General features: G+C 42.5%; 1 pseudogene; it reads left to right on the forward strand.

The window, feature by feature from the left end:
- LOC102865518 overlaps nt 1-16,097 on the forward strand; it is a 193,763-nt pseudogene that overhangs the window by 45,428 nt on the left and 132,238 nt on the right.

Genomic DNA, 16,097 nt, shown 5'->3' on the forward strand with positions numbered 1-16,097 from the left:
ACAGCCGATATTGAACTTCTTCAGCGGTTCTTTCCACATATGTAATCGATCTGATTCCTATGCATGCCATCAGGTGAAATCCAGGTATATAACCTGTGTTTATGCCTCTTAAAAAAGGTATTTGCTATGAATAAGTCATTGATTGTGCAAAACTCGATCATTCTCTCTCCAGCTCCACATAGTCTTGGTAATTACTTGCTGTGCATCAGAAAGCTTGACAATGACTAGGGAAGATAGAAGGAGAATTGATGTCTTTGCGGTATGGTGCTGGAGAAGAGTATTGAACATACCATAGACTGCTAGGAGAACAAACAGGTTTATCCTAGAGAGGGTTAGACAAGGCTGCTCCTTGGAGGCAAGGAGAAGAATATTGAATGCACCATGGACTGCTAAGAAAACAAATAGGTTCATCCTGGAGAGGGTTAAACCAGGCTTCTGCTTGGAGGCAAAGATTCTGAAGCTTTGTCTGACATACTTTGGACATGTTTTAAGGCAGGATGAGTCCATGGAGAGGGACATCATGTTTGCAAAGTTGGAGGGACAGCGCAAGAAAGGAAGAACCTCAATGAGATGTATTGATTCAGTGGCTAGGATAATCGGAGTAGCTGTGCCAAAGACAATAAGATTGGCACAGGATAGAACAAAATTTAGGGCTGTTGTACATGACACATAACAACAGCAATTCTAAATGAGGTATGTGTTTGATAAGTCAGAAATTTTCTATTTTTTAAGCTTGTCCTTTATGATAAGGTATTTATAGTGCCTCATTTATGGATGTCATTTCTTTGTTTAAAAACTTATCGGTGCCAAATTTTGAAGTAGTTGCCATCTGACTGTCCATCTTGCCACCGTTATCACTGCTAGTTGTTTTACACTGGCCCTGAGTCTGGGTGCAGCAAGCAGGCACCTGCATCTTTTGTGTCAGTTTCATGTACCTTTGCTAACTTTTCTGCCTCAACTTCTCAGCTCACTGCTTCTCGGTGAGAAGCTATTCCTTAGATGCCAGCACTGCCAAATGGCTCTTCATGCAGGCATTTCTTCTGTGTCTAGTTAGATGTCTTTTCAATTCACTGAATAATAAAGTCTCAATCCACGTTGCTGCTGACTCCTCTGGAGAAGTACTTCTCCCTCTTCACTACTTCACCACAATCAGTTGAAGGGCTCTCTTTCAACCACATCAGGGGTTTCTTTGCACTTTAGAATAGCAATAATTATTGCAAGTTGAGCACTTGGGTCTCAGGCATCTGCTGAATACATTGCAGTTGCAGACTTCTTCATTGCCAGCATACTTACTTTCTCAAGGGCAACAAACTTCAGCCGTGACCAGCTCAGCCGACCAGCTGCTTTTCTCTATCACCTATGGCCTAGGGCAAAGTGTCTAGTGTTAAATTCCTGCAGGAGGAAACCCCTGGTATATATTGCATCGTATCAGAAAATGATGTCATTGTTGTTACGTGCCATCCAGTTAACTAGATTCATAGTAACCCTATGAACAGCACCTGTGACCTCTGCCCTATCTTGAGCCAATCTCACTAACCTACCCCCATTTCTCTAGTTACGGTGTCAGTCCATCTCATCTGGGGTTGTTCTCTTTTTTGTTCTCCCTCTACCTTTCCAAGTTTGATGTCTTCCAAGGACTGCTCCTTCCTGTCTATGTGCCCAAATTATGTGAGGCAGAGCTTTAAGATCCTTCCCTTCAAGGAGAAACTTGGTCTGACCCTCTCCGGGACAGACGTGTTTGTTTTCTTGGCAGTCCATGGTATGTTCAGTACTCTTCTCCAGCATCACAACTCAAAGGCACTGATTTTCCTTCTATCATCCTTAGTCACTGTCCAGCTCTCTGATGCATAGAAAGTAATTACAAAGACCATGTCCTAGATCAGGTGTGCCTTAGTCTATAGACTGACATTGTTTTTCTTCAGCACTTTTGAGAAGTCCTTGACCGTAGATTTACCCAATGCATTTAAAAAATCTTCTGATTTCCCGACTGCTGGTGCCACAGGTGTTAATTGTGGAAGTGAGCAAGCTGAAATTATCAGCAATCTCAATCATGATTGGCCCAGTGGTGAGAATCACTGTTTTCTTGACGTTGAGCTTCAATCCATATCGGATACAGCAGTCTTTGACCTTCTACAGCAAACACTTCAGTTCCTTTTCAGTTTTGAGAGCAAGGTTGTGTCATCTGCATAGTGGAGTTTGATGATGAAGCTTCCTCCAATCCTGATGCCTCATTCCTCCTCATAAAGTCCAGCATTCTGAATGATCTGTTCTGCAATTAAATAGAAAAGGTATGGAGACAGGATGCATCTCTGACACACTTCTTTCCTGATTTTGAACCATACAGTTTTTCCTTGTTCTATTCTGACAACTTTTTCCTGGTCCAACCAAAGGCTTTGCATGATCATAATTAGGTGTTCTGGGATTCCCATTTTTCTCAAGGTTAGCCATAATTTGTTGTGGTCCATACAAATAAATGCCTTTGCTTAGTCAATTCAAACCTAGATATACATTCCTCTGGTACTCTCAGTTTTTCAGCCAAGGTCTATCTGAGATTGGCTATGATATACCTAGTGCCACAGCCCCTTCTAAACCAGTTTGCACTTCTGGCAGTTTTCTAGTCCAGTCATTGTTGGATAATCATCAGCAGGATTTTGCTTGTTTGTGATCCTGTTCAATAATTTCTACAATCTGTTGTATCACCTTAATTTTGGGAATAAATATAGATCTCTTCCCGCCAGGTAGTTGTCCTCCAGATTTCTTGGCACAGTTTGATGAGCACATATAGGGCTACATCTTTTTGTTTAAATATATCAATTGGTATTTCATTAATTCCATGGGCCTTATGTTTTGCCAATTCCTTCAGAGCAACTTGAACTGAGCAGCTTTTGCTTAGATGTATAACAAGTGATTAAAAAGATCATGACCTAAATTAGGCACACCTTCGTCTTCACACTGACATCTTTGCTCTTCAGTATTTCAGAGAAGTCCCTGACAGCTGACCTGACCAAAGCAACATATCTCCTTATCTTCTGAGTGCTGGTGCCAAGGTTGTTGTTTGTGGGTTTAAGTAAGATGAAATTATTGACAGTTTCAATCCTTTGTCCATCTATCATTATGTTGCTTGTTGGCTCAGTGGTAAGGACCATTGTTTTCTTGGTGTTGTGATATAATTTATATTGAATTCTCCAGTCTTTGGTCTTCTAAAATAATTATTTTATTATTATTATTTAAAAAATGAAAACACAAAAACTCCTCAAACTCATCACTGCTGCATGGAACTGACTTATAGCTGATCCTCCAGAGGGTTTTTAGAGACTAAATTGCACAGAGGATGTCATTCATCTTTCTTCTACAGGACAGCTGGTGTATTCGAACCACCAGGGAGGCATAACTTTGGGTTAGCAGTGTGCCTCCCTATGGACTAGGCCCCCAGAGTGCCTGCATTCTCATTCTACAGATGAAGAAATAAAGGCTGAACAAATCAAGGATGTCCACAGCAGTTTGGCCAGGTGGTCACTTTCATATTATATGTGTGTCCATCATCGTCCCCTTTAGACCTTCTCCTGGTCAGGTACAGGCAGTCAGAGAACAAGGGTATGTGAGAACTACCCAGCATCCTAATGTCCCCTAAAAAAGGAACTGACAGTGTGGCTTCATTGAGTGCCTGCCTGTGTGTTTGGCTGGTGTGTGATGAAGCTGAAAGAAGAATTAGGAGAAGAGAGGAGGAATTAGACACAATTAAAATAGAAGTCTATGTTTTGGAAGTAGAGAGGGTATAGCATAATGGCTTCAAGGATGCTTGTTGCTTCAGTAAGAGTGATGAAGGACTGTCGTTACTTTAGATGATGGTGCCACTTGTTGTCCAAAAATAATAATCATTTCCTAATTGCAGAGGGAGTTGTTAGGTAGCCTCGTTCTCTCTAGCTGGCACATTTAAGCACACACTGAGAGTTACAGCTCACTCAGCAGCATCCTGCCTTTTCAGTGTTCAAGCTTCACTGTGCACATGTGCAGAATTTGTCTCCTGAGCCGTTTCTGTAGAAGGCAGCACGGATGAATCCATTCATCACCGTGTGTATTACACAGAGAGGACGTGAGAGCGTGCCCTGCTGTGCTCTCTCTGTAAAACTCCCCAGGAAGACAGGGAGCCTGGAGTGTGCTTTGTTTAAGAACAAAAAGGATCAATTGCACTAAACAGACTGGGAGCTTCTAATACTCACATAGGGTTTTTGGAAGCATGCCTCCTGTTTGTGGGCCTTTAGCTGTCCTGTCTGTAGCATCAGGCCCTTTTCAATATACCTGCAGAGTCTACAGGCCTGACAGATTTATCCTCTTTTTTTACAAGTGTCTTAGAGGAAGGGGGGCAAAAGAACTATCTTCCAGATGGGAGAATCCCCCACAGTCTGTTAGAGCCACAGGCTCTCACCTTGAGATACCGTTTTAAGAAGTTTGGGGGGACATTTTCAGAGCTTTTGGCCAGACTGTATGAGAAGGATGCTGAAATTCTATTTTATTCCTTAAGTTATTTTTAAAATTTTCACATGCATCTTTCAGTGATTAGAAAAAGACAGTTTTGCATTTTAAGAAAAATTAAATGATGCTTTCTTTTAAAAAATCATGTGTGTGTATACGTATTTGTTGGTGGTGGTGGTGTTATGTGCCATCAAGTCACCTGCAACTCATAGTGACCCTGTGTACAACAGCCCTAAACCTGGCTGTATCCTGTGCCAATCTCGCTGTCTTCAACACACCCACCCCGATTACCCCATCACTGAATCAATCCACCTCATAGAGGGTCATCCCATCCTGCACTGTCCCTCCATTCTCCCAAGCATGATGTCCTTCTCCAAGGACTAGTCCCTCCTTGCAACATGTCCAGAGTATGTCGGATGAAGAAGCCTCAGAATCCTTGCCTCCAAGGAGCAACCTGATTTAACTCTCTCCTGGATGAACCTGTTCATTTTCTTAGCAGTCCGTGGTACACTCAATACTCTTCTCCAGAATCACAGCTCAAAGCTATCAATTCTCCTTCTATCCTCCCTACTTATTCTCCAGCTGTCTGATGCATAGCAAATGATTCCAAAGACCAAGGTCTGTATCAGGCGCACTTTAGTCTCCAGAATGACACCATTGCTCTTCTGTTTTGAAGAGGTCCTTAACAGCAGACTTTCCCATTGCAATACATCTTTTCATTTCCTGGCTGCTGGTGCCAAGAGTGTTGACTGTGGAGCCAAGCAAACTAAAGCTGTGAACAATCTCAATCTCTTCAGCATCCATCCTGATGCTGCCAGTTGCCCCGGTGGTGAGAATCTTTGTCTTCTTGATATTGAGCCTCAATCCATATTGGAGGCTGCAGTCCTTGACCCTCTGCAGCAAGTGCTTCAGGTCCTCCTCAGTTTCAGCAAGCAGGGTTGTGTCATCTGCATAACGCACCAATCCTGATGCCACACTTCTCCTCATACAGCCCAGCCTCCCGGATAATCTGTTCTGCATAGGTTGAAAGAGTATGGAGACAGGACACATCCGTAGCATATACCCTTCCAAATTTTGAACCATGCAGTGTTTTCTTGCTCTGTTCTGACGACTGCCTCCTGGTCCAAGTATAGGTTTCGCATTAGCACGATCAAATGTTCTGGGATTCCCATTCTTCTCAGAGTCAGCCACAGTTTGTTATGATCCACACAGTCAAATGCCTTTGCATAATCAATGAAACACAGATAGACATTTCTCTGTTATTCCCTGCTTTCAGCTAAGATCCAACTGGCATTTAGTTGCAATAGCTCTAGTACTACGATCCTTTCTAAACCCAGCCTGGGCTTCTGGCAGTGGGTTGAAAACCAGTACAAGTTGCAATGAGATTGGTTTGAACTCTGAGAAATCCTGCATGTTTATAGCAGATCTGGTCTCCACGGCGTCTTCAGAGCCTCTAGGTGAACTTGAACCTCTAGCTTTTCTCTTGGCAACTGAGCACTTAAGTATTTGTACCTCTTGGTTGAAAATAGCAAGTTGGTTTTGCTTTCTTTTCACCCAGGAAGCTGTTCAACTCCTCATTTCTTGCTCCCAGCCCCATTTCGAGGCAAAGTGTCAAGGGGGTGGGGAGGAGACAAAGCCTCTGCTTTATAAATAGCTATTCCTTATTCTGTATTCTCGATATTAAGAAAGCACCAAATTGATACTCCTGTGTAAAGGAACACAGGACAGCCGTGACCAATGCCCTGCTGTGTTCGGCACAGTCTCAGGCCAGTTGTTGACAGTGGGGTCTGCATCATTTCCTTCTCTGTACTCTGTGCTCTGCTCCACGTGTAGCACCTAGATGGTGGAGCAAATGCACATCAGCTGTGGAGTTGAATTGTTAAGTTCAATTTAGTCTTGCCTTGCTCCTTCCTCTGTCTCTCCCTCCCTCCTACTCTGATTATCCAACCCTCAAAAGACCCAAACCCACAGAAGTTCACATTTAGGAAGTGCCCCTTGATGCCACCAGACACTGCTTTCAACCCAGCCGCTATTAGTTGCCTGTGGTTCGTGGTGATCCTGTGTGTTGACTCAAGCTCTGCTCCAGAGAGTTTTCTATGTCTGAGTTTTAGAAAATAGATTGCCGGGACTTTCTTCCAAGGCAGCACTGGATTGCCAGCCTTCTGTTAGTCATACATCTCTTGTTTCAGATCCAGTCCCGCACCTCTGTGATGGCACCCAGTCATGTCGCTCCACCTCTAGAAGAGGGAACAGAGAATTTAGATGCCTGCTCAAGGTCACTCTTGGAAATCTCCCTCAACATTTGAGAGCTCAATCCCTAGTGAATCTGGGGTGCTCGTGTGCCTCTTTCACAAGTGCTGGAGTCCATATGAGTAGCAGAACCTGGCCCCCAAGTCTGCTGTGGGGCGTCTGACTGTCCATCCAGCAGAGTGTTCACAGGGGCACTGCTGGGGAAGGGTTCTTGTCCAGGTCTGGTCCCCTCCCTGTCAAGTGCTGCCCGCCTACAACTAGCACTTCATCAGAGGGTCCCAGCGACTGCATCTGTGCCCTGTGCTTGATGACTTCACTACTTTCCGCTGTAGCTTGAAGTGGGAGACATTGAAGCTGGACTGAAGACAGATACGTAGCAGCTTGAAGAGCAAGAGAGACACATCTCTATGAGGGGACTTCTGACCTTGGACTTGTCCTAGGGAGAAACTGCCAGTGGACAGGTGAAACAGCATCCACTGCTGGTGGGGCACAGGCCAACATGTTTCCAGGTTGTGTGACTCTCACCATCTCCTCGTGTTTAGGGGCTAAGATGTTAACTGATACGGTGTTCTGGAAGGTAGTCAAGGGAATTACACTTGCCTTTGTGGATTTAGTTGGAGTTAAGATGACAGGAGGAAATAGAGGCAGAGACGGTCTTATCTTCCTTTTAAAATCCTTTCCGCTGTATTCTTCCACATGGTGCTTAATAGATTTCTAATTTTGTACGTATGAGGGCAGTGGTGGCTCAGTGATAGAATGCTTTCATTCTGTGTGGGAGACTTGAGCTCAGTTCCTGACCAATGCACCTTGTATACAACAAGCCCTGCCTATTGGTGGAGGCTTGCATGGCACTGTGAAGTGGAACAGGCTTCTGCGGAGATTATAGACTGGGGACAAAGGCCTGGGCCCCAATAAGTTAGTGAAAACTTGCCAGGTTACAGCAGTCCAATCCTCTTGTGCACAGGCTGCCATGAACTGGGGCCAGTTTGATGGCGGGCAACAACAGAAATATCCTGGACATTTCACTGAATTGTTTTTATTTTCTATCTGTTGCACCACCTGAGTATGTACTCCACAAGGGCTGACTTTTTGTCTACTCACAGCTGCTATTTCTTACACAATACTTAAAATAGTATCCACTAGTTAATAATTGCTCTATTAATATTTATTGATCTAATAAATTTATCTTCTTTCTAGAAGCAACTATTCTAAGCAACTCCAGAGCCTCGAAATCTGTTCCATTTGCTGGTGAATGGATCTAGAAATGAAGAAGTAGGACTAGAGGTTTTCATCATGTGGTGGTGGTGGTGGTGGTGGTGTTAGGTGCCTTCGAGTCAACTATTGCTTGTAGCAACCCTGTGAACACCAGCTCTGAACCTTGCCCTTCCCTGCACCATCCTCAAGTCCTGACATTCTGCAGCCCATTGTTCCTGGGTCAGTCCTTCCTGTTGAGGATCTTCCCCTCAATCTCTGACCCTCTACCTTCCCCAACATGATGTCTTTTCCCAAAGACTGGCCTTTCCTGACAAAGTACAAATCCTAGGAATTACCACAGTGGTGAGTCCATACACCACCTAGAAGGATGTTTTGACTGTCAGAGACGTTAAGGGATGAAAATTATACAGCAAAGTTAAGATCCAGCACTCATTCACTCAGCCAAAAAGTACCTGGCACTGCAGATAAGTTGCTAAACAAGGCATATATAGTTATTGTCTCTTGAATCTTGTCATCCATAACTAGAACAGTGTTTGGGGAAACTATCTTTTCAGAGTTTTGTGACCCTGTGAAGAGCTTTTATTAGTCTTAACCACTTGTTTTTTGAGCACACTTTTTATTTTTAGCTAGAACCTGGGAGTGAATTCCTAGGTCCTGGGAGTGAATTCCTAGATCCTGTAGGGCAAGGCACGGAGTTTTAGCTTCTTGTCAGAGCAGGCTTCTGATCCTGCTTGAGGTTCAAGTGCTAAAATGATCTATATGCTTCTTTAAATCACACAGAGCAGTTTATTTTTCTTTTATTGCCAATTTGGAATGAGAAATAACAGGGTTGATAGGAGAGATAGACACAGTAGGGAAATTATTAAAGATGTGTAGTAATTTCAGAGGCAAAGGGATAGAAAATTTTAGGCTTAAGAGTACTTCCTTATGTTTTTTTTTTCTGCTACCTGATCATACCCTTTTTTTGGTGGTTTCAGGCCTGCCATATGTCACTAGTTGTTAGTTGCTGTCAAGTATTCTTTATTTATGCAAGCTCTGGTGGACTAGTGGCAAGAAGGTGTGCTGCAACCCCGAAGGCACACTGTCCATGGGAGACACTGTGCCTTTGGGTTGACAGCTCAACCCATTGGGACACCAGAGCTCCCTGAATGTACTTATATAATGGGTTATTTGAATTGCAAAAATGTGGAATCTATCTGAATGACCATTAAAAGTGAATAGCTGTGTAAATTCTGCTTATCCATATGAGCAAATACGAAGTTATTATAGATAGTAAGGGTGAAATACATAGATAGAGGGTGAAACCAGGCTGTTCCTTAGAGGCAAGAGTTTTGAAGCTTTGGGCATGTGGCCAGGAGGGACCAGTCCTTGGAGAAGCACATCATACTCAGAAGGGTGGAGGGACAGTGCAGGAGAGGAAGACCCTGGATGAGATGGATTGACACACTAACTAGGTTAATGGGGGTAGGTGTATCAGAGACAGTGAGGCTGGCTCAGGATAGTGCAGAGTTCAGAGCAGTTGCATATAGGGTCACTTTGAGTCACAAGTAACTCAGCACATAACAACAACGTAGATAGTAAATGTCGTGTTTCTACTGTCCTTGAGAGATAGCCATGGGTCTTAGTTGATGCAGTGATAGCTAACAACTCTTGTAGGGTGACCAAGATACAAATGAGGAAAGCAAAAGGATGGTAAGACCTGGCTTTTTGAGAGCAAATGATTTTTTAAAAATCCTTTCCATGTTTGAATATGTGTGTTGTTAGGCACCGTTGGTTCAGCTTCCTCTCACACCCTAGTCTGGACCGTCTTCACAATCTCTGATATGCTTGAGCCCGTAGTTACATCACTGTGCCAATCCATCTCCTGAGGGTCCTCCTCTCTCTTTGTCTGACCCTTCAGCTTTCCCAGTATGATGTCTTTTGTTCCTAGGACTGATCCCTTTTGACAATTTGCCCAAAGTAGGTAAGACAAAGTCTCAACACCCTTACCTCTAAGGAGCACCTGGGTTGCATTTATTCCAAGACATACTTGTTTGTTGTTTTGGCAGTCCATGGGGTATCAAGTGCTCTTCTGCCGCACCAAATTCAAAGGCATTGATTCTTCTTTTGTCGTCTTTATTCATTGTCTAACTTTCAGATGCATAGGAAGAAATTGAAAAGACCACATCTTGAATTATGCACACCTTAGTCTTTAAATTGGCATACTGGTTCGTTAGCACTTTGGAGTGGTCCTTGACAGCAGATTTCCCCAATGCAACACATCTTTGATGTTGTTGTTACCATGGATGTTGATTATGCACCCACTCAAAATGAAGTCATTGACAACTTCAGTCTTTTCTCCATCTATCCTGATGTTGCCTATTGGTCTGGTGATGAGGATTCTTGTTTTTGTTTTTTGTTTTAATTTGATTTATGTTGAGATGTAATCCATATTGAAGACTACAGTCTTTTATATTTCCACAGCAAGTGCTTCATGTCTATTTTACCTTCTGCAAGCAAGGTTGTACTCTGCATAACACAGATTGTTGATGAGTCTTCCTCCAATTCTGATACCACACAGCATACAAATTGAGTAGGTATGGAGAAAGGATACAGCCCTAACACACATCTGTCTTGATTTTAAAATGATACAGTGTTCCCTTGTTCTGTTCCTAGAAGTGGTAGACCAACTGTTTCTTGGTTTAGGTATAGGTTTTGCATAGCATGATTAAATGTTCTGAATTTCCTGTTCTTCTCAATGTCAGCCATAATTTGTTATGATCTACATAATCTACCTAGTCAAGTGCCTTTGCATAGTCAAGAAAACATAAACCCCTTTCTGGTATTCTCCACTTTTCAGCTAAGATCATCTGGCAGCAGCGTTGCTATTCCTCATTCTACAGCCTCTTCTGAATCCAGCTCGAATTTCTAGCAGTTCTCTGTCAGTGTACTATTCCAGCTGTTCCTTAAATAATCTTCAGTAAGATTTTGCTTGCATGTAGCATTAATGATATTTGATAATTTCCACATTTTGTTGCAGTACTTTTATGGGGAATAAGGAAAAATTTTTGTGACGATGCCACAAAATGATGAAAGAATATGGATAAAGTGGATAAAAGTGATTGAAGAGTTTAGGCCTGGAGTCAGGAGGAAGTGGCAGGAATAAGAACAAAATAAAGGAAGTGAAAGAGGATGGCATCTGTCTCTCTGCCTGCCTGTCTGTCTGTATTCATTGCTTCTGTTTGAACATATGTTAATTTTGAGGATTTTAATGAAAGAAAGAGGAGAAAATAAAGAGAAAAATCTTTTCCTCTTTAAGGCTATTTATAATTTTTGCTCTGTGTTTTCTAACAATCATTGCAACCTTGACTCCATCTCACATACTTTGAGCGTGGTGCCAGGAGGGACCAGTATTTAGAGAAGGACAACATGCTTGGAAAGGTGAAGGGTCATTCACAGGCGAGGAGAACGCTGGATAAGATGGATTGACACAGTGACTGTGGCAGTGGAGTCACGTGTGTCAGAGTTGGTGAGGTTGGCTTGGGATAGGGCAGGGTTCAGAGCTGTTGTTCATAGGGTTGCTATGAGTTGTAGTTAACTTGACAGCACATAGCAAAAACAGCAACAATTAAGGATAAACCTGAAGGTTTTATAACTACAAGTATGTTTTAATCATTTAAAGGTAGTGATTTTTAAAAGAAACCTGGGGAATGTATTAAGACATATTCTGAGATAAAACAAAATTTCTGGATTTTATGAAAGATTTGAGACTGCTTTGTGTTTTCATTGTCTCTTTGATGTATGAAAACAGACAAACTCACTGTCATCGTTCCAGTTCTGACTCGTGACAACCTCCATCAGCTTTTCAGGCCTACTGGGAGGAGATTGCCCAGCTTTCTCCTAGGGAGCAGCTGGATTTGAACCTCTGACCTTTTTAATTAGCAGCCCTATATATAACACACTCCACCATCAGGGCTCATGCTCTGCTGTATAAAAGCTGCCAATTTAATCCCAAAACTCCACAGAAGTGTTTTCATTCTTAAATCTAAGGAATACTGAGCTGTGTTAGGAGTAACCGGATTATATAAATATTGTGCTTGTTCCTGGCAGAGAAATAAGAGCTGCTCGGTGGGAAAGTGTGTGTGTGTGTGTGTGTGTGTGTGTGTGTGTGTGTGTGTGTGTGTATGTGAGCGTGTGCATTTTGTGTGCGTGCATGTTTATGTGCTGTGCGTGCATACATGGGACATGTGTACATGTGTGCACATTTACATGTGTGACCATGTGTACATGTGTGTGCGAGGGTGGGTTTGTATATGTGCGTGTGTTTTGGATACTTTCCATCAAATTATTTTAAGTTTTCTAGATTTATTTATTTTTATTATCTGCTTGTACTCAGTGGTGATAATTCTTCTACATAAAGAACTTTGTTTGGATATTAAAGTATTGGCTGAAGATTTAAACCCTGCTTATTGTGAAACAGAAGTTTGAGAATTTGATACTGTATTACACCGTCACATGTAAACTCAGAGCTGATCCTAATCATTTATCCTAACACAAAGGCAGAAAATGAGGGAGTGTAAATGGTAATATCAAAATCACCTTATTTCCTGATCTTAAACTACTTGTTTTGTATTTTCACTGTTTTTTAAAATGCATCTTACTAAACTTGTGTACATTTGTTAAGATAATATTGCAAGGACCTGGTCTTATAACTGAAGGTGTGCTGGAAAGGAGGAAACCCCCCAGAATCTCATTAGCTGATGTGCTCTGAAAGGAGAATTGCATTCTGGATATTTGATGCAATTAAAACACTCCAGAATTATGACTCTCAACCAGAGTTTCAACTTGTGCACTGCTATTTTGACTCAGATAAGCCAGGAGCTAATGGAAGTGCTAGTGTTTATCCAGGTGGTGCTGACTGCATTTTGAAAAGCTCCGTTCTGGAAAGGAGGCATCAACATTCTGGGAAAACCAATCACGTACAGTGACATTTTTTCTCCTCATAGGCAAAAGACCTCTCTTGCTAGGCAAAAAACCCCCTGAGTGGTACTTCGGGGCAATTTATCTGTCACAAGAGGTTGGGAAGAAGAGGAAGAACAAATCGGAGCCATGACCTTGCGAGAATGGAGCGGTGAAGGGGACCTGAGGTGTGAAAAGTTGTGGCAGCCGACCAGGCGGTCTGTGGTCTCCATCAGCTCTGGGCGTCCTGTCAAGCATTTTTATTTTATTTTATTGTCACTGTTGCTTTGTTTTCTTGAGCACATTGTCCGCTTCTTCCGGAAAATCGCCCTCTCCCTGCCTGTGCCCGTCACCTTGGCTAGGCTTCATGGCTGCTGTCCCCTTATGTGTTTGAGCCCGTGGTCTTCGGCTGCTTCCCTCATGCGTTTTCTTTATGATGTTTCAGCTCATTCACCATACACCATGTGCTTTAGAGTGAAATTCTACCCACATGAACCCTTGAAGATTAAAGAAGAACTCACCAGGTATCTTTTGTTTGTTTGTATGTTTACCACGCACCCTTAACCAGCCAGGGGCTCTCATCTCGTGGGCACACCTGCCTCTGGTCAGAGCAGAATGTCTCCACCACACAGCTACTGAACTCAGCTTTCAGCATGGAGTGTTTCTGTAACACTTAACTGTCTTGGGATTTTCAAATAGTTGTCATTTGGAGTGTAATTAACTGCATGGAAAAGCAGTAGTTGTGAGGGGGAGGCGTTCTCTCTGAAAACATCTGACAGTGGGGTACTAAAAATAAATAGGAGACACCTGGCTCTAGAATAGTGGGAAATTCAGTGAGGGTTCAGTTCTGAGGGCTTCTCTCTGGGAGCGTGGCCGTTCTGGGAGGGAAGGTTTCTTGCTAGACTGGTGGTTTCCAGCGTTGCACATTCCAGGGCTCCTGACTGATCAAGGTGATTTCCTTCTACTGTAGCCTTTTCTTAGCTCTTCTCTGCGAAGCCTCCAGTCTTCAGGCTTTCTCCCCTTTTTTCTCATCTTCCTCTGCTGGGCACATTCACTCAGGAAACACCCTCAGCAGGTGATACTGAAGCAGGCTCCTGAGTGGACTCTGAGCAGAGGAGAGCTTCACTGCGCGTCTTGACATGTTCTGATGGGGTGACCATGGAGACCACTGTCTCAGAATAGCCCGAGCAGGCACAGATGTGACAGACGAGCAGGGCCTCTGACTCCCAACACTTGTGTGAAGGAGTAGTGGGGTTTAGAATGTTGTTTCTTTGTGACTTACAAGTCTGGGATATAGACTGACTGAGTGCTGAGGAGACTTGGGAAGTGAGCAGGTGACTTGTTTCTAGCACTGATTTGCACAGCCATATAGGGAGCATTGTGCTGAGGGTGGGGCAGGAATGTGAAAAAAGGGGTACATGATGACTAACATGTAATAAGTGGTGGCTGATGTTTTACAGTCTGGTCTGCAGTTGTGTTGTTTTGTGGCATATTGTTTGTTTTATTTTAATTGCTGGAGATTGGCCACTTTAATGATTTTAAAATGTACAGTTGCATGGCCTGAACTACATGTATTGTGCTGAGCAGCCATCCCCTCTGAGTAGCTCCAGAACATTTTCATCAGCTCAAAAAGGAGACCTCACACCACCCAGCCATCCCCTTAGTCCCTGGTGACCACATACTTTCTATCTATGGACTTGTCAATTCTGTATATTTCTAGTAAATGGAATAATCTAAGATATGGCCTTTGCCTGCTTTTTTGCTGATGTAATTTATTAAGTGATGTGATAAAATTTTCCTCAGTTCCTCCTGTGTCCAGGCACAGGCATGAAAAAACTACAAAAAAAGAGAAGGAAGAGAAAGGGGTGGAGGGAGAAAGAGAGAAAGAAAATTACATGTTCTTTCCTCTGGCTCCTGATAGTGTAATTGTTGTTGTTGTTGTTAAGTACCATGTGAGCTGGGTATGACCATAGCAACCGTAAGAGTAACACATCTGAATCCTGCCCTATCTTGTATCAACCTCATCATCTCTGATAAGCCAACATGTACAGAATATAATATATGAAGCTTCACCATCCTTGCCCGCAACAAGTCCTCTGGCTACACTTTTCGCAAGACATAACTCTTCACTTTTTGGCGGCCCGTGGGATAATCAGTACTCTTCTCCAGTACCACAACTCAAAGGCATCAGTTCTTCTTCTTTTATCCTTACTTTAGCTCTCAGATGCATAGCAAGTAATTGAAAAGACCATGACCTGCATTCATCAGGTACATCTTAGTCTTCAAACTGGCATTATTGTTCTTTAGTATTTTAGAAAGATTCCTGACAGTGAACTTGTCCAAATCCATACATTTTCTGGCCTCCTTACTGTTGGTACCAGGGTGTTGACTGTGGATACAAAGAAGTCATTCACAGTTTTAGTCCTTTCCACATCTATCATGATGTTGCCTACTGGTAAGGATCTATGTTTTCTTGATGTTGGGATGTGGTCCATATTGATGTTGTACTCTTTGATCTTCTGCAGCAAGAATTTTAGGCCCTCCTCACTTTGAGCAGGCAAGATTGTGTCATCTGAATAATTTAGGTTGTTGATTAGTCTTCTTTTGATCCTGAGGCTACGCTCTTGGTCATAGAGTCCAAATTTACAAATTGTTTGTTCAGAGTGCAGACTTAATAAATTACATTCAGATGCATGCCTTTCTGACTTTTTTTAAACCTGATCATTACAGTTTAATAGAAAAATGTGATAAAAAAATTTAAAATCTGATACATAAGCCTTTCTGATTTTAAACCATGCTGTGTTCCCTTGTTCTGTTTGGACAGCAGATTCTTAGAATAGGCATAGATTTTTTTTTATCAGCATAATTAAATGTTCTAGCATTCCTATTATTCTCAATGTTAGCTATAGCTGATTGTGATTCACACAGCCAAATGCCTTGAATACTTAATAAAATACAGATATATATTCTTCTGGCATTCTCTGCACTCAGCCAGGATTCATCTGACATCAACAATGACACCCCTGGTGCCATGGCCTTTTCTAAATCCAGCTTGAACTTGTAACAGTTCCCTGTCTTTATTCTGTTCCAGCTGTGTTTGGATGATCTTCAGCAATATTTTGCTTGCATGTAATATTAATTAAATTGTTTGATAATTTCCATATTAAACTGAGTCATGGGAATAGGAACAAATATGCCAGGCAACTGTCCTCCAAATTTGT

Source organism: Elephantulus edwardii, unplaced genomic scaffold, assembly GCF_000299155.1.
Source record: "Elephantulus edwardii isolate Elephantulus edwardi_28Jun2011 unplaced genomic scaffold, EleEdw1.0 scaffold00491, whole genome shotgun sequence".
NCBI lineage: Eukaryota > Metazoa > Chordata > Mammalia > Macroscelidea > Macroscelididae > Elephantulus > Elephantulus edwardii.